The 18629-nt window shown below is 40.7% G+C and overlaps 1 protein-coding gene across 2 annotated transcripts in view; it reads left to right on the top strand.

Moving 5' to 3' along the window:
- The window catches only part of LOC117214410 (zinc finger homeobox protein 4-like), a 290596-nt gene that overhangs the window by 148181 nt on the left and 123786 nt on the right, over positions 1 to 18629 (top strand). For both annotated transcript variants that reach the window (XM_033460508.1, XM_033460516.1), the window contains exon 5: positions 1261 to 1296. The gene's annotated coding sequence lies outside the window, so the exon portion shown is untranslated. The remainder of the gene's footprint in view (positions 1 to 1260; positions 1297 to 18629) is intronic.

The raw sequence follows: 18629 nt of genomic DNA, 5'->3' as shown, positions 1-18629 counted from the left end.
CAGAAGAGAAAGCCTCTCAGGAGTTAAACCGATCCACTGGATTTTCTGTAAACTTGTTAATTTCATTAATCGAGTACACGATTTTAACATGCAATTCTCAAGAAATAACGACTTCCTTTCGTAAGTTCTAAAGTTAAATAAATTCTAACTAAATGCACGATAACGAATCGAAGTTATTCTCGAAGCAAACGGTCTCGTCAAAGGGAAAGTCACGCGGTGCCAACGATAATTATCGGCGAAAGGTTTATTAGTCTGCGAACAGTGGTTCCCGGAAGAGGCAAACGAGCTCGTCTCGCGAAGGCGAATCGATAGAGGTTGGTGTATAATGTGTGTGGCTAAAATAACTATAGCTGTTAGTTAGTCGCCGCCACCCTTCTTACATATGCAAACCCTTAAATAATTACGGCTCATTCGTGCAAATTATTCTGGGGTTTCCGCGCGCCGCGAAGTAAAATGTAATAATACGGGATCGCGCGTGCGTGCACGCCACGCGAGTGTCTCTTGGCATATTTAACAATTTTGCTCGGCAGTTGCTCGTTTTTCCAAATAGGCGAGTCCACCTTTTCAAACGACAAGTGTCAACGCGCATTTAAGACCAGCGAAGCGTTGTAAAATTTCAGAGAGGGAAAGAAAAGAAAATATGAAGTGCGCGGCGCCAGTTCTCACGCCGCTCAAACGATACTAGACACTCTTTGTAGAATAGCTTCGTGAATCTTTTAGTAACGTATTTTACTTCCAACTATTTTGAGTCTTGTTTTAATCCAATGGTTCAAGACTAATTTATTTTTCGAGTTACGCTGAACATTTTCTCCATTTTTATTAATCAAGTTTCCAAGTTCGCGAGCTTCGCAATTTTCATCGAAGCTCCATTTTCTTTATTTCACCGCTTATTCGATGAAAACTATCCAATACGTCCCTAAAGCGAGATTCGCGTAATTCTCTTCTTACGATTTAACTTAAAACAATTTAACGCGTACGTAATAAAGTTGCATAACATCGTGTTGCAAATTCTAAACATTGAGTAAGGTGCAGGTATTATTAAACTGCAATTAATATGCGTCGATTACGCATGGGAGAAGCAAGATCGCGTCACAACATTCATTAACCAACCGATGCTGCATTGGTAAATACGTATTGCTATAAATTGGATATGGTAATTCCGTACGCATGATATTTTTATCTTAGTATGAATCTTATGTTACTTCCAATAATTACATTATTATATGGTCACTTCATATTTAGTTTGTGCCTTTGTTGCAGAAGGAACCTCTACTTCTATGCTGGCGAACTTATCTGGTGAGTGGAATTGCTAATATTAAAAAGTTATTAACACGATATATATACCTGAACACTCGATCATTGTTTCTTTTAAAGAAACAACAAAAATGTAGGAATGTGTTGAAGTTTGTCGAAGTAAGATTTGATCTTTCCATGGAAATAAAACTCCGTATAATTAAGCCACAATTAAACTTAATTCCATTGAAACTGCAAATTGGGGTTTGAATCTGAATCTTCCTGTCGATTAATTATTAGCACACGGCCTTCAAGAATCATCAAACAATGTATCAAACAACGAGAAACTAAACGAAAAAACCTTTTCAGAATTCAGTGACGTATACACCTTTTAATCTTTTCAATCTTTCAAGATACATATGTATATGCATGTATACAATTATAGATCCTGCATTTCAATGAATAAATAACAATTCTACAAATCATAAAGTGTAATCGGAAGGTCGTGCGAAAGAAAAAAAAATAGCGCGACGTATGACAGCGGTTAAGCCTCGCGCACGCGTTGGAATCGCGCCAAGAGGAACGCGGCGATTCCCGACGAGTCCGAAAAAGGGTCAAAGGAATTTCTCGCGTCTCGCGTCGAAGTGGCGGCGCTTATCGCCGAGGAAAATCGGAACAACCCCGAGGTAGGCGCGGCGCGAAGGTAACCGTGTAACACACTCGAGGTGGTCGTTGGTACGCGTGCGATTACTTACTCTCCATCGGCGAATTAACGACGAATCACCGATGGGAAAACCGGTTGCCCGGCCGAACGGCACGCAGGCCTAACGACTTCTCTCCTCGGCCTCAGCACGGGCATTCCAACGGCACGAGTTTGCCCCGCGACGCGAATTAATGGAAACACGCCGCGGCATGCGGCGCGCGCTGATAAAGCGGAACGCGCCTTCCTTACCTTCGTATCTCTCTATCCTTTCCCAACGAAAGCACCTCGCGCAGCGTTTCGTCCCCGACCATTCCGCGTTTACGCAGATCTTCCTCACTTTTTTTTTGTTTAATAGTCACGATCGTCGGTTGGCTCGACTGTTTTCTTTCGCTCTGTCCATTCGGAGCATCGTGGACCCGTTTTCCAGCTGGCATCCGCCGGAATCTTAAATTCGTGATGCTTGGCCGCGCGCGTGCCATCGGTAATCTTTCGCCACGCGTGAACAACGCGCGCAATATTGGCTCGTCTTTATGGAGAGGCGACTTCCGCGCGAATTTATCGGAGAACCTTTGGACAAGAGGTTTACCGTAGATCGGAGAAGGTTTGCGGTGTGCTGTAACTGCCGTGCACGCGTCCTCTGACGAACTGTCGTTCCGACGAATGGACGTTTCGATGATCGAAATGCGTACATTTTGATGCATTTATGGAAAATTTAGTGTCGCAAAAATATACAACACGTATATACAATGCAAAAATAGAGAAAATATTCGAAGCGAATTATCTGCCGTAACGTTTCATCGATTCAACGATTTCCACTCCTTCAGCTGTGTTAATAAAAATATGAGATTGCATAAAAATTAGCAGCCTACTCATATGGAAACTGTATATGTACGTTCGATTATACGTGTAGACTTAGTCTTGCAATCTTAGTGCGCATTCACTCTTTTTGCGAGGATTTAGGTTGATCAGTTTTCTTTAGGTTACTTTTTTTTCGTGGAAATGGAGTTACAGGGGTTGAAGTATTATTCTTAATGATCTTTTTAGTCAAATGTTGTAGTAGGTCGTGATCGATGATGATGTAGAATTGATGCGGTGTGATGAGCTTGGTAATGTAAAACGAGATAAGTTTTGGAGCTGAAAGGATTTTAGACAGTGAATGATTTCGTTTGCAGGGGTTGGTATATTGGGAGGTGCACGCGTGAAACTAGTTATTCCACTTACCGAAGTACAAATTGGCTCGATAAGTATCGACAAAAATCTGGATATACTTGGCGAGATTCTTGCAATGATGTAAATCGGCTATTTGAAGTTCTGTAATTACTGTTTTAGATGTTATTGCTTAACGAGAACGTATTGTGAAAGTATTTTGATTCGTCGATATTATTTGTACGATTTATTCCCATGATTCGGTATCAAACGATTCTGGAACGGGATCTGACAAATTAGATTCTTAATTTATTTGGTACGCTGTGTAAAGTGTCAGCTACATTTTTCGTAGGAAGTTTCAGCTGTTGCACGAAATTACACACTCTGGTGTACGTGCCTCTGATTACCTTGGTTCTGGAATAGAATGTGCTGATATTAATTTTGACGAAGATCGATGGCAGCCTTTATTCGTTTCGTTTGTAGTTAGTAATGTTTTGTAAAATGGTTGCGCTGAAATACAGGCGAGAGAACAAAATGGATAATAGAAAATAAAATAACAAATAGGAAAATATGTATTTAAGTATTGAAATGTTATAGTTACAATTTTTATGCCTTTGCCTTCTTAAAAGAAGGAGCGATTCTTTTAATAAAGTATACTTGTAATATCGTGATTTGCTTTGTAAATTAAAAGTTAATAACAAATATCAGCTACATGTACGATACGAAATATCTGTGGAGAAAAGCATATCTATGTAGGCCTGAAACAAGGCTTAATATCTCACATACAAGAACAAGACTCATCTGCGCACACAAGACATATTCCTCGAATTAACTTCTAACATCTTGCCACCCAAAAAATCATACATATACAATTTCTATTATTCCGCTCTCAGAACGAAATCATACAACAATTTCTGAACGATTGCTTCTCCAACCTGTTTCCACGGCGAAAAAACAGCCATATGTACATGCATCAAGCTGTCAAACTTAATTTGGAAAATTACGTCTACATCTTAACCTGTCACGATCGATTGATTACGAAGAACCTGTCTCGATAAACTTCATTAGTACAAGTACACTCACCGTGTACTTTTCGAGTTCTTCGACTTGAAATTGAAAAGAAAATAAAAAGAAAAAAAAAGAAAGACAGAAAGAAAAGAAAAGAAAAGGAAAACGAGGGAGAAGAACACGAAAGAAGGAAAGGGTTATCGCTATCAACTGGCAAAGGAGACCGATCATTAAACTTTAAGCTGCAATAATTCTTTTCAATTAACCCATAGGAGGTACATGCTTGTTCAAGCAGCGTGCGGCAACGGATAGAAATGTCCTTAACCGTCGGTTTTTACATTCTCTCTCTTTCTTTCGCCTTCTTGCCTCTGGAAGCCGCCACGATACACGGCAACGCGTCTTAAATGAAGCGATTCCGTATTCACGCATGAGCGCGATCGCAGAAGCTCGCTCGAACGCGAACACGAAGAGAAGAAGAAATATCAAAAGGAAAGAAGCTAGCGCACGAGGGCACGCATCTGTTTCCTTTGCGGTAAATTTCTTCCGCGTCCAGCGGCCGTGCACCGGTCACGATAAATGATTTCGCCAGCGGAAAATGAATATTTCCGCTCGCGGCCGATTCAATTCAACACCGCCGCCATTTTTCGCGAATTATTCCCGCTGGATTAACTGTAATTATCGTCGCGCGTTTTACGGGATTCTTGCCAGCGTTGATTACCCGAAGAATTTCTAAGGGTTGTTGAAATGTAATCCTGTCGAGTATTATGTTCTGGGATGTGTTATAATTTGTAACTTGTATCCATTTGGTTTCTACGATAATACTGGACGTATCTGCTCAAGTAGATATGACCTACAGTGTTCAGATACCTGGTTACTTTTGTTGGAATGTAAATTGATTAAAAGATTACGATGGATCGTTAGATATATGCGTGAGTAGATACCTGAAATGATCAGGCATTCGCTTATTTCTTGTCAGGATGAAAATTAATTAATAGGTTGATTAGGTTGATAAGATGTTGTTGTTTATGATAGTCGCGTAATAATGTTGATTTTTTTAAAGCTAATACGTTACAATAAAATCGGAATTACTCATCGTCAAACTTTGAATAACTGTTTCTTCGTTCGAGAAGTTCTTTATCTTTGGATTGTTTAATTCGTAATTACGATTGTACGATTATATGAATGTGATCACTGCGATTAATTGAAACAGTAATTCCTAATTTCGAGAGATTCGTCGGTCGTATAAATCCCTTTGATTTAGATTTTACGAAGAACGAAATGAATCTTTTGTGCTAAATGTTGAATCTTCCATTTGATTTCGTTTCTCTTGAAATAATCATTCAGAAATAACGACAGTGGATGACGCGATATAAACTAGAAATATTCAACTGCATCGACGACTATTTTCACAATTTCTACGATTCACCGAGTTTTCTCGACTTTGACATATTTGTTCTAACAGTCGTAGCTAACAAAATTAATATCTATCTCGGTGCTTTAATATTCCGAATTTAAACTCTATATTTATGTGTCACATAAATCTTCATTGAACGCTGTATGAAAAATGATTGTCACGAATAACACCGGGTTTTACAATGTCACACTACATAAATATTGAGAAGATAATTCACGCCAATCTGCTTTGCAAGAATGTTAATCAGAGGCTTATTATTTTCTTTTTCTCTTTTATCATAGAATCGCGATTAAAAATTACGGATTTCTATGCTCGGAATTCTAATAAACCGGCATTAAGGTATAAAAAATGATGGTAATTAAAATGACACCATCGCTTTATCTTCCATCGTGGCCTCGATTGACTTTAAACGACCGTAGTCATTAAATCCATTCGAATGTAAACTGCAGTCGTGCATATTAAAAGTCGTTTTTCATTGTAAAAAGTTTAATAACCTTGAAATCTCCTTAATGCCACCGCCTGCAAAAACCGAGTCTCATAAAACAACTTCAACTTTTCCTCGCGACATTCCTTTCTGTCACCAATGTTTTTGGACGAATTCATTTATCACTCTTCGCACATTTCGCCGGACGTCGCATATTTCTTCTTCGTATGCATACGCTCTTTAATTAGATTTGACCTATAGATACGTGGCTACTTTTGTGTTTCGAATTATCCAAAGAAATTCGACGCCTTCGATCGCATTCCACCATAGTCGGGTCTAGTTTTTCCATGCATAAGTGAAATTCATGGCCTACTTGACTGAACTTTGCTCTCTAAGTTCATCTCGCTTTGTCATCATAAATCTCTCCGCGAATAATCGCGAATTATCGCGATTGTCCTAAATCGTACGAACGAGTAACTTCAACGCGTTATAATCTTCTTTAAAGCTTATAACTCGAGAAACGACAAGCGGCCAACGTTGAAATGGCAAGATCGATTTCATAGGGGTCACAGCATCGTTACTGATACGATATTATGGTTCATTTATGCATCGATGAATCGAGCACGAGTCCAGTCCAGTTAATTCATTTCCATTGCACCCTTTTAGTCTCGATTATTATAATGAAAGAATTAAGCTCGAATAAAATATCTTATAATTGAAACGGAGTCAAGGTTGTGACGTACGATGATAATAAAAGTAATTTTAAGAGGAATATAAAAATAAAAATTCCTCGCTAAAACACATTCCACGCTCTTTCAACGAAGATCTGCTATGATCTTTAAAGACGAAAGGAAAGATATCGATGTCTGATGGTCGATTGCATCTATTCTACTGTCAAATAATTCCTATGAACGCAGATTTAAATTGAAGTTACTTAGCCTGCAATCGTTTGTTCAAGTATCCTAAATTCGACAGAATACTTAATGTAAAATAGATGCCTAAAATGTTGTCGAAAGAAGAATTTATGTCTATATGAATGTTAATTGTAGTTATAAACGTATCATGAACGTAAAGTATGATCAAATAATTCGGGCGACTTGAATCGAAGTAACTTGACTAATCTAAACGAGGGTTAATAAGCGTAATTGAGCCTAATTTATCGTCTTTTTCGAGTTGGTTCATAATCGATATTTCGCTGCAGACGCATCCAACGACAAGGTCGTGAATTAGCCCGTTTCGTTTTGCCATTCTCCTCCTAACGACTCGAACGGGGCATTCCTATAGCACGAGTTCGTCGCGCAACGCGAATTAATGGAAACAAGCCGCACGATGCGCGCGCTATACGCGCGGATAAACCGGAACGTCCATTTCACGGGCCTGTTCGTCTCCTCTCGAACGCGCCGCGCGACCTGTTCGAATTAAACGATTTCGTGTTCGCGTGGCGAGAAAAAACCCTCGCCAAAGTACCTGCGTAACGTCCCACCTGTTTTCTCGTTCTTCTTCTAACTCGCCGTGATCTTTTTCTAGTCGTAGTCATAGCCATAAGATGCTGCGTGATCATTGCCAGTCGTAGCTTTCGTACATTTTTTTCCCTCTCCACTCCGATGAACTCGTTTTTCTTTCATGGCGCGCTATGTTCTGGAACGCGGATGATCAAAGAAGTCGATCAAGTCGTATTTCTGTTATTCATTATAGATTGAAGTGTGAAAATATGGTAATTTTTTTATGGAATAATCTACTTCAAATTTTTCTCGACCCTTAAGAGCTATCATCAGAGGAAATCACCTTGATTCCATCATACGTATTTTACAAAATATTCGAATCCTCAAAAATCTATGATCGAAAAAGATTAGAAAAATGGTCTATAAAATTTCTATGAAAAAAAAACATTCAAATCCCTGAATAGCTATCATTGCGAATCTATAAAAATTCTATGAAAAATTGATCGTTCCGACCACTATGATACTTTCTAGCGTGAACGAACCTAGATTAATTCATCGACTGCTCGTCGAATCTGGAAAATGATCTGACTCGTATTTCGCGGTTTACAGGCTAATTAAACCGTTCGTCGGAGATTGGACGAAGCACGAAGAGGTCGCGCGACACGGGACAAGCCTAACGCGAGAGTTAAGATAAAGCTGACTGGCGTTTTCGCGTATCTTCCTCCAACGCGTTACCAGTTGGTCGTCGCGGGTACTCGATTCGCGGCGGAGAATCTACCGACCGGTGCTGATCGTTAAAAGACGTTATTACGAAGAAAAACAGCTCTCTCTTTCTCTCACCTCGGCCTGGCTGACGCATTTTTCTCGAGTTTCCGCGTTAAAACGCGACACCGACGGTGTAACGCCCGGCACTTTACGTCGCCACGAACAGGCTAACGACTTCTCCCCGCTTGACTTTAATGGACATTCCGCGCCGTGATTTTACTCCGCGATTTGAATTAATGGAAACACGCTGGCATCCCATTTGCACTGATAAAGCAGAACGTCCTCTCGCTGCGATAGTCCCTTTGCCTCGTGCGAGTAACCATTCTCTTCTTCCTTTTCTTCTCTCTCCTTCGTTCGTTCGCCGTTCTTCCATCTTGGTCCTTCGCGATCACGACGATTCCGTCGCGTTTCCATTGCACCGTTGGATTAAGTGATTACACGTCGCCGCTTATTCGAGCACGAGAAAGGCATCGATCACGCGGGACCCTGTGATTTCAGAAACGGGACGTATCGCAAACGATGTCTCGACGAGACGCGTGTCTCGCTCTACGTATAATCGGTACGTACACGACTCGTACGAAATTAGATGGAGACAAGGTTGATGGCTGTGTGGCGATATTCGGAAGGAACTGGAATTTGTTAAATTTGCTTTCAACGCGCTGGTAATCCGATGTCTTTGACTCTGATTTATTAACTTGTCGCGAGCAATGCAAGTTGTGCGTGTTAAGTATGAACGTTATACAGCGATATAATTTATTTAGTCTAAGTATGTAAGGACTGATATAACCAGACTGACGATGTTTATGTATTTTCGAGGGATCTAAATTAATTTTACCATTTGTTACAGTTAATGGGACGAGTCCGATTATCTGTTACTCTTGTTAACTTTTAACAAATTCGTGTTTGAGAATTCCGATTCGATTAGAAACATAAGAAATACCTCGATATTAATAGAAGCAACGATAAAGTGAAACATCATCAAATAGTTTCAAGTCTGACACACGTTAAGACAATATAGTATCTCGAGAAACAAAAAGTTAGAGGGAAGCTGTATCATGGCAAAAATTACGAAGAAATTAGCTACCGTCTCGATTCCCCGAGCGAAAGAAAAGAAGAAAACAATGTACGAAAGTGAAACGTTTGGACTTGCCATTCTAGGCAATTTAGAAACTGTGTAGTTGTAGTACTTATTCCATTATCCCATTATTTCTTACTTAATTCTTCCTCCATTTAAGAAGCAATTGTTCTCATATATTATCCGCGTTATTCCTGGACAAAGACAACGCTCGCTTGGCTATAATTCTATACAAAAGTTGAAATAATTTCAACTGATAAATTCCACAGACTCGATGTATCGTGTAAATTTTTGGCTGTAAAAAAACGTTTCATTGCCAATAGCAATAATATGGCAATTAAAGTAACTCCACTGTCGTGTGCTCCAACTTATAAATTACGAGTCGGTTTTATAGACGCCGAACAGAGACATTTAATTGACCTACTGAATACCGAAATATCAAACAAGGTAATTTTTATTTTAATTTCGGTAACTTCTCAACGGTATGAATCATATAAACTACGATCTAAGTTTTCAACGGATATTTAAATACCAAATCAGATACAGCGGGATTGATATAAAAGAAGGCATCATCTTGTTTTAAAACCTGAATCATGAGATTCGTTTAAATATTAAGTAGATCCAAGATGTTGATATAATACTTAAAAGACTGAGAAACGTGTTTGAGACGATACAAAATGTTCTACAACTCGACACGATTTTCTTAATAGTATTCGTCCTCCCGGTAACGTCGAATTCATTAATCGAGGCTCTATCGAAGCGAGAAAATAAATCACTTTCGATGGAAATTAACGGCAAATAGACAACGCGACAAACATACATAAAACATCTCCGACTGGCACACGATAATTGGCTGTGGACGTGGAAGAAGTGAGAATATAATAATCCTGTGCCAACCAATTATTTCACCGAGTCGCTCTTTTAAATAGTTTCTTTAGCGTAAAATTCAACACCTGTGGATGATCATTTACAAAATAACGAGCGTGAGACTCGGCAATGGAGAATTGAAGAGCGATGCTTAAAGTGAAAAGAGAGAGGTTATACGATAACAATAGGAGGAAAATGTTGACTAAATTCACAAAAATATATACATTTATTATATTACAACATTAAATATAACATTTTCTTATTATTTGTTAAAACCGTGTTCCTTCAAAAACAAAGTCAATTTCTCCAACATAATTTTCGATGACGTTCAAGGAATCCAAAATATATTTATTTTTCTTGCAACCAAATTCAAGTTTCACTCGTTCAAGCAATTAATCTAAAACCACGGTTTCTTCCACAAATCCATCGAAATTTCTCTACGCAGAAATAGACGCGAATATATTAATCGCGTTTCTCCACGAACTGTATAGCTGCGTTTGTTACAACAAATTTCGTCGAAACTTTCATCTTACCAAACTCTCATAAAAAAAAAGAAGAAAAAGAAAAGAAAAATGAAGAAATTCAACTCCTAGTATCGTTCCTCGAATGTTGTTCGTTCCCGCGCAAAAGAACAAAGCTGTCGTCCCCTCGGTTGCTTGCCAACGAGGGACAGCACGGCGAATCATAACAAAAGCGACAACGAGACGGCGCTAAATTACTTTCGACGCAAATTAACAGCGGCTGGATAAGGTAACGAGGCAGAGGAGATGGAACCGAGCCGTGGACGAGGTAATCCCGCGGACGGTATTGTTTCACCGACGGAAGTCACTCTTTTATTACGAGACACTTCCTGCTCCACGCGGGAGCACACGGACGTGCCTGTTTACACCGTGTATACATGCCACGTGAACACAGGTAACTCTCGTCTCTTTCATCCTTCCTTCCTTCCTTTCTTTCTTCCTTTCTCTTCCTTCGCGTATTCTCTTTCTAACCGTGACCCTTTCGTTCTTCCTCCGTTTTTTCGGTTCTCCTCTGACGAGTGGATTGCAGACTTTTGTCTATTTACGACAAATTTAAGGATACAGAAATTACGCAAAGTGGATACAATATAGAAAAATATATAAAATATTGAAAATACGGTGCTCGTTATAATCTCGATTGTAACAAGCGAAACGAGTTTCTATTTCACTTCTATTTGTTTAATTGTGTCCACGAAGATATAAATTTGCATAAGGATCTTCAGTGTACCGATAAGTAAACATACCTGCTTGGTTCGACGAAAATATTCGATCTCCACGAAAGGAGCAAACCAACAAGAAGCCCTCGCGTTCGTGCAAGCCTGGCCTGGGTGAAACCAGGCTGGCAAAAGCGGTCGATTAATTAGCCGCACGCGTGACTATTAATCAGCCCGGTAATTAAGATAGAACAGCCGCGAAAGGATCCTGGGGAACGCATACGCGATACTTAAATTCCACGGAGCTAACTGGAATCCGGCGCTCACGGAGAGAGAGAGCGATCGTCCTCCGGAGGAACGCGTGGAGTCGGCTCTCCAGTCGATTAAAACGAAACGTAACGAAGCCGAAGATAATGTAATAGCGAGAGCTGCCGGTGTAATTGCACATGTGTGTAATAACGCGGTCGTGGTATTTATAATCGATACACGACACGCAAGGATGAAAATCAAGTGGTATAAAGGAGGAGAGAAGGGCGATACACGCAACCGTGCGCCTCCTGTCCTTTGCCCGGCCTAATTGCGCACCGTGAATTCCGGTAATTATAATAATTGGCCTCGCGTCACGGCCGAATCGACACTTGGTCCTCGTCGTGTTCGTTCCTCGTTCGACTGAACGACGACCGTCACGAGGAACGAGCGTGACGTTGACTTGGAACAACGTACACGCGGAGGAATCCCAATTTCTGTTCCTCGTGCGTTCTTCAAGAACGCTCCCGAAACTCTGCGTCCGGCACCTTCTTTCCATCTCTTTCACACGGAAACCCCATCCCTTCTCTTTCTTCTCTTCTGACCGTTCTGATCCTTTCTACTAAAATACGAGCGGCCAGGAGCAACGTTATCAGCCGGGCAAATTAATGTAACGAAAGGGCAGATTAATGCCGCGGCGTCGAACGAGCGGGAGGAGGCGATCGACCGATGTGTTGGAATTAATTAACTCCGCCGGGCGTACGTATAATTCAGAGGGTACACACGATTGATTAAAGCCGATTTCACGACCAATCAATCTATAACCCCTTAGCGGACGTCCCTTAGCGGCGGCCATAAATTTGCACCAGCTATTAAAGGAATCCGGCGTGCGCCTTATCGTTCATTTATAACTGTCCGCGGCCGTCTCATTAACCTCCCTTTTCTCGGAACGCGATCGCGGGACTCGGAGACAAGAGCCAAAGAAATCTCAAAATATCACCGTCGCGGGTGGGACGACGAGAAGGTTGGGGCCGCTGCGACTGGGGGCTGGGCCAGTTTTTACATGGGTGTGCGAATATCGGTACGTGTACGCGTGTCTGTGATTATATGCGACTGATCGTGCGTTTTCGCCGAGTGTGATGTTCGACACACTCGGTTACACGTAAATAACGAACATGTGTAAACAATTGTCGGATTACCGTGGCGGAATTAAGTCGTCTTTTGGCACTGGCACATCATCGCGGTAATAACGATAACCGGGCTCTCTGTTGTTCGTGCGGCTACTGGGTTTATAGTTGATGTATGTCGTTGGAGATGAACGGGAGGGAAGCCTGTCCGAGGTAGCCAACACGTATAATGATCGTCACGTGGTTATGTCTGGTTTGATGTGCCGGCGAAATTCGAAGAGGAATACGTGAACGAATTTTAGAAGTTTCTGACTTCTAATAACAAATTCAAGCTAATCGTTCGATATGCTATTTTACGAATGACTGTGAAAGTCGAGATTTTTCTAAACGTTGGAATAATTCTTTCGCGTAAATGAATTTGTATTTCTAGTGGTATCTAGTAAGAAGCGGTATACTTGAAATCTTTGTAATTCGATTTCTTGTCTAATATTTCCTGATACAAATCGTATCCTTTCGAAAAACTGTTCTAATGATTTTCTTGCTACAGATGCAGAGATATCAAGCGTGTGATGATATAGTGATATTAAGCGTGATACTAAATCAGCATGTCATCAGACTTCGGGTACAGGAAACCAGCGATACTAATGAAACACAGAAAAACGTTTCCAAAACAACTCAATTTACGAAATATGAATAAAATTCCCGACATAATATAAATCTAGAACAATATTCAGAAAAAGAACCATTAGTAAAAATCTTGTCCAAAAAAATGCTCCAGAACGATGCGAAAACAGTACTTTTATCCGTATGTCACCGATTAATTATATTCGGAATCAATTATCCAGGACGAATGCGGTGAAAGCATCGGCACGAGCTCGCAACGTTCGAGCTGCTTTTCCGGGGAAGACACATTATAAGTTTTTCCTCGGGGTTAATTTCGCCGGCGATAGCTAAATCCTTTCTTTTTCTTGCTTCTTTTCTCCCCTGCTCTTTCGCTCTTTTATTCTTGCGCCACCCTGTCCCTCTGCAGCCACCGAGCTCCAGCAAGCTCGAACTAAGAGCGGCTAAGAGTTGGTAGGAGCGTCTCTATGGTTAATTAAACGCATAGATCACCCCTCCCCCTCCTCTCGCAATCTCCACCAGCTCCTCCTTAGCTTCACCCTCCACCCCTGACTCCACCCTCGCCCTTGTCCAGTGTCTTCTCTTTTTCCAGCCACCCTGCAAATGCGCGCACACTTCTTCCGCGTTATAAACGTGCATGTGCGCCTTCTTTTACGCCGCCAGTGCTGTATCCTTCGTTAAAAATCTCGGAACGTATACTTTAAAGCACATTAATCCTTTTCTCGTCTTGTAACCTCATAATTAAACTTCACGCATTCACGATATAATTCCACGCATCATGATATCGCAGCAGAGATAAATTGAAAATTCAAGCCTAGCAATGTACACTCCCAATATACGTAGAAAAGTCACATTTGTGACACATTTTATTCTCGATGGAACTTCAGTATTTCGTGTAGCCTCTAAACTTTAAATTGCATCCAAGTTGTTTAGTAAAATCGTTGGTATATCAAAACTTTACAAATATCGTCTATGTCATATCAGCTATCAACTCGTATAATCTCTCGGCAGTTGTTTCATTTCTTTACTCCTACGTCTTTCGAGGTCGAAGCGTATACAAATGTACAAACACAATCGTAATATATAATGAAGCTTAATATTCATTTCATATCATCTTCTTGGAACCATCTCTAAGAATCTGAATAACCTCCTCGCAATTTTAAAATCGTACTCGAGAAAGTGTAACGAGTCACGAGTTCTTTACAACCTTCGATCGCCATAGGAAGCATTTTCCGCGAACGATTTCCCGCTCCATCAACCCTCGCACGACTTTCGAGAAGAAGGTTGCGCGCCTTGAATTTCCTACCACGCGTGATGCCAACGAACAAGACAAAAGGGGGTAGGCCTCCGTAACGCATACCGGTTTCTCAGGAAGGCGTAACCTCCGCTTGAAACTACCGTCCACGCTCATTATCGTTTACGCGGGTAAACCCGTCGCCGATTCCTCGCTTGTTCACCGCGATCGATCGTTTGACCCGTTTGCCGTGAAACCCACGCTCCCAACGCGCCTTACTCGCGCGCGTTCGCTAATTTCTAACTTGATAACGTTTCAATGTCGATGTACAGTGTTCAATTCCTTTATCACTTACATTTACGCTAATCGAGAGAAAAGACGATCGATTCCTTTCTTCAATCGGTTGTGTTTCTTTGCTGTAAAGTGTATAATAATATGTTTCTTTGCAATTATAATTTTATACTTTGCGTTCGTGACATAATTTTATGCAATATTGAGGGCAATTCTTCTGACATTGTATTCTTTTCGTGAAACTTCGTAAAGTACTTCTTGATTAATAAAGAAATGTTCAAAGTTTCATTGTGTATGATAAACTTTAAGTGCTAAATGATCTAACTAAAATTGTCAATTACTGCGATTGCGAATAAATGGTTGATGTGTAGGACATTGGTTAAAGAAGAGCGTTCGATGAATCTATTTGAAAAGTGAACGAAAGGTTCCATGCTCTGGTCTGATGCCTATAAATTTCATTCGGGCCACGCTATTAACGACGCTGCCGGGTATCGCGTGTACCGAGACGCGATATCAATCCAGGACATCTGTGAAAAAATGGGCCGACCTGTATTGCGATTTTTACTATTATTTTTATTGTTATTCGCAATTCGTCTAACAGCTGCTGCACGCTTCGCGTGGGTTCACGTGGGCAGCGTGGAAGGAAAGATGTGTTAATGGTTCTTCAAATGCACCGAAGGCAGAGGGATGTTTATGAGGTGATTATTGATGATCGAGTGGAACGATTCTATTTGCGGCGAATGTTAACTGTGATACGATGTTTTATTAAATAGCATCATATTATTAGAGAGTTTGTTGTAGTTATAATAAATTTTAATGCGCGTGTGAAACTGTAGCGGCCTTTCTGTCGCCGTTTACTGGAAATGAAAATTAATATTGATTAATGAATCATCAATATGGTAATAAACATTTGTTCCTACGAAATTTCTTTTACAAAACTTGAATCTTCCTTGATGAAATAACATATTATATGTTTTATAAGATAATAGTTTTATAAGATAATTTCTTCAATAGTTGTGAATATTTATTAATAGTTCTTTTTGTAGTTTATCTTTTATTCGTTGACTTTCTAGACATTTTTTAATTTCGAAATTACAGGTCTATGCGGCTAATGTATTATATTTAGTCAGATTAAATATAAGTTTAAAATTGCATTTCATTTATCGTTAATTTCGTTTGCACGTCAGCGTTATTCCTGACTCCGTTCTATGCTATAAAGAATTTAATGTTTCCGATAAAACCTTATAAATAGGTCATGGTGTTACCCTCTATTATAATATTTCATTACACAAAAATATCGATCGTCCTGAATTCACGCTTTCCTTCCTTAGTTTAGCGGTGCCAGTTAAAATAACAACCTTCCGATTAAAAGGTTTTACTCAATTCCTCTAACTATAATTTCACTCGTGCAATTGCTTAACACACTGACGTTTTACTTAGAATTTCTACTATAATCGGAACGTGTACTTGTAACGTGTATGGGATGAACTGGTTGCTTGAAACTTTCTTTAACCTTTTATTTCCTCTGGAAATTATGATTCGAAATTAATTAAGAAATTGCTCATAAATCAAGTTTCAGAAACTTTTATTTTACTTTAAATCCGCGCACCCGGTGATATAAGACAAAGTTTGAAATACACATATTTCCTAAAATACGATGTCAACATACAACAACCCAATAACAAACTGCAATTCAAAATCTTCCAAAACTTGCATACTCTGACGTCATTTAAACCTGTCGGAGAGCAACCATCATGTGCGAAACTCGCAACTCGCTGTTGAAATTATGAAACAACCCTTGAGAGAGGACGATCAGACGCAAACGTAGTCAGCCTGTGAAACCGTATCGATGTCCGTCAAGGATCGGGCAACGAGAATTTCCAATAGCTCGCGTCGATCTGGCGTAAATAATGCAGCCGATAGATACGTCCCTGAAGCCGTAAGGAGGAGGTTGAGGAGCGAAGGAGGCGGAGGAGGTGGGTGGCCTGAGCGGAGCAGAGGATATTCTTATGAATCGATGAAAGAACCGCGAGCATGCGCGCCGGAATCTTAATAACTCATGCGATACCACCCCCTTCCTTCTGTTATCCAGGCCCTCCGCCGCCGTTATCAACCCCCGGTATTCCCCGTTTCCGCGCCCCGCCGCCAGATACGCCGTTATAATATGCGCGCGGAAAGGTTGGGGTAAACACGAGAGCTGGACATTCCGGGCGTAGTTGCGCGAATATCTCGAGCATATTCCAGCGGGTAAGAATCAGCCGAAAACGCTTGTGTCTGCGCATTTTTCTGCTGTCACCGAACCAGGAAATCCTGCTCATTCCTTCCACGCCTTCCACATTGCGTATAGGCGTCAAAAACGTAATACATACGGTGTTTGGTGCTCACGCACCTTCGCCACGGCTGTTTACGGCCGCTTTTTACGGCCATACGCGCACCTTTTTAGTGCGTGACCCGTTTCGCGCGGATTTACTGCCCGAATACGGCTGCCCGAAAGTTCCATTTTTGTTCTTCCGTTTCGAATCTCACGCGAGAGCGCTCGGTCCAGGGTTAATTAACTCTCCTACAGACATAGGTGTCGTTTGGGTGCTTGTTGGATCGTGGTTTGTTCTGTTATTCGCTTTGGAAATGCTTCGAGAGAATATTCTGATAATTCGTTTAATATTATCTGTCGTTGATACATTATCAGGATAAAATACTATGGAATTTACGTTACTTCACGAGGCCTGTTTTTAAAGGTTTCAAAAATGGTGGTTTTTAAAGAGCTTTAAAAGACTTTTATATTATCAAGTAATTAGGTATGCAAGAGATCAAACGATTTGGAATTTTTATAGCAAATGTAAAAAGACAGTGTCCGAGATTTAAAAAAATACTGCCACTCAAGTGCAAAAACTTAGTAGCTTGAATTTGTCTGTTAGGTTGTACGGATATAACGTTATCGAAATATTTATCCTGATTTTTTATTTCACTATGAAAATGTCTGACGGTACATGTTTGTTTTTGCACGAAGAAATGATATTATTTTAAATGTAAGAAGTAGGAATTGCGAAGTTCTTCTACACAGTCATTTATATAACCCTTTATTATATTCTAAAAGCATTTTCAAAATCGAAACTCCGATACAAAGAAAGCGGTATAACCCACGAAATACTTGATCGAACAACTAGCAACGCAGTCAACATGCTAATTCTCTGATTCCCTATTAATACCATCGAATCGAGATTCCATCTTCGAATATTGAACATATTCGCAACACGAGATCATATATAAAGTTGCGTTGCATGATGATATCGATACGGAACGAGTGGCCATTCCAAATAGCCTCTTTGGACATCCTCGGGATGTCCTCCGGAGACGGATCGGAGAAGGTCTTGGTCGAGAGAAAAATCGTTAGCACGTCGATAAAATAAAATGGAAGTAACGCGTCGCGTTAAGAGATCTCGGCGGGTGCGCGCCGCGGGTCGGGCGGCTCAGTCCCGTATGTTTGCCGGCCGTTGGCGCGCGGGAAGAGCACGCGAACAAATTAGCCCTCTATCTGAAACAACTTCTTGGAATAGCCGTTACTCACGGCCGAAGATCGGGGCCCGTATTGCCCGAGCGAAACGGCCTGAGGAGTCTGAGGGAACCAGAGGCGGTGGACGGGCCGAACAACGCGAGAGAAAGAGAAGAAGCGTCGTCGCGTTAGTGAAAGGGGACCAGCCAAGGGAGAAGAGGAAGAACAGAACCAACGACAAAGAAGAGAAGAAGGAAGAAGAAGAAGAAGAAGAAGAAGAAGACGAAGAAAAGAAAATAAAATGTCGGACGAGGCATTTCGAATTTCCAGCTCGGATCCGACCAGAAAATGGAAGAAGCCAACACATAG

Source organism: Bombus bifarius, unplaced genomic scaffold (assembly GCF_011952205.1).
Source record: "Bombus bifarius isolate JDL3187 unplaced genomic scaffold, Bbif_JDL3187 scf7180000007970, whole genome shotgun sequence".
Classification (NCBI taxonomy): Eukaryota; Metazoa; Arthropoda; class Insecta; order Hymenoptera; family Apidae; genus Bombus; species Bombus bifarius.
Note: the sequence above shows the minus strand (reverse complement) of the source record. Positions and strands in the feature narration are given on the sequence as shown.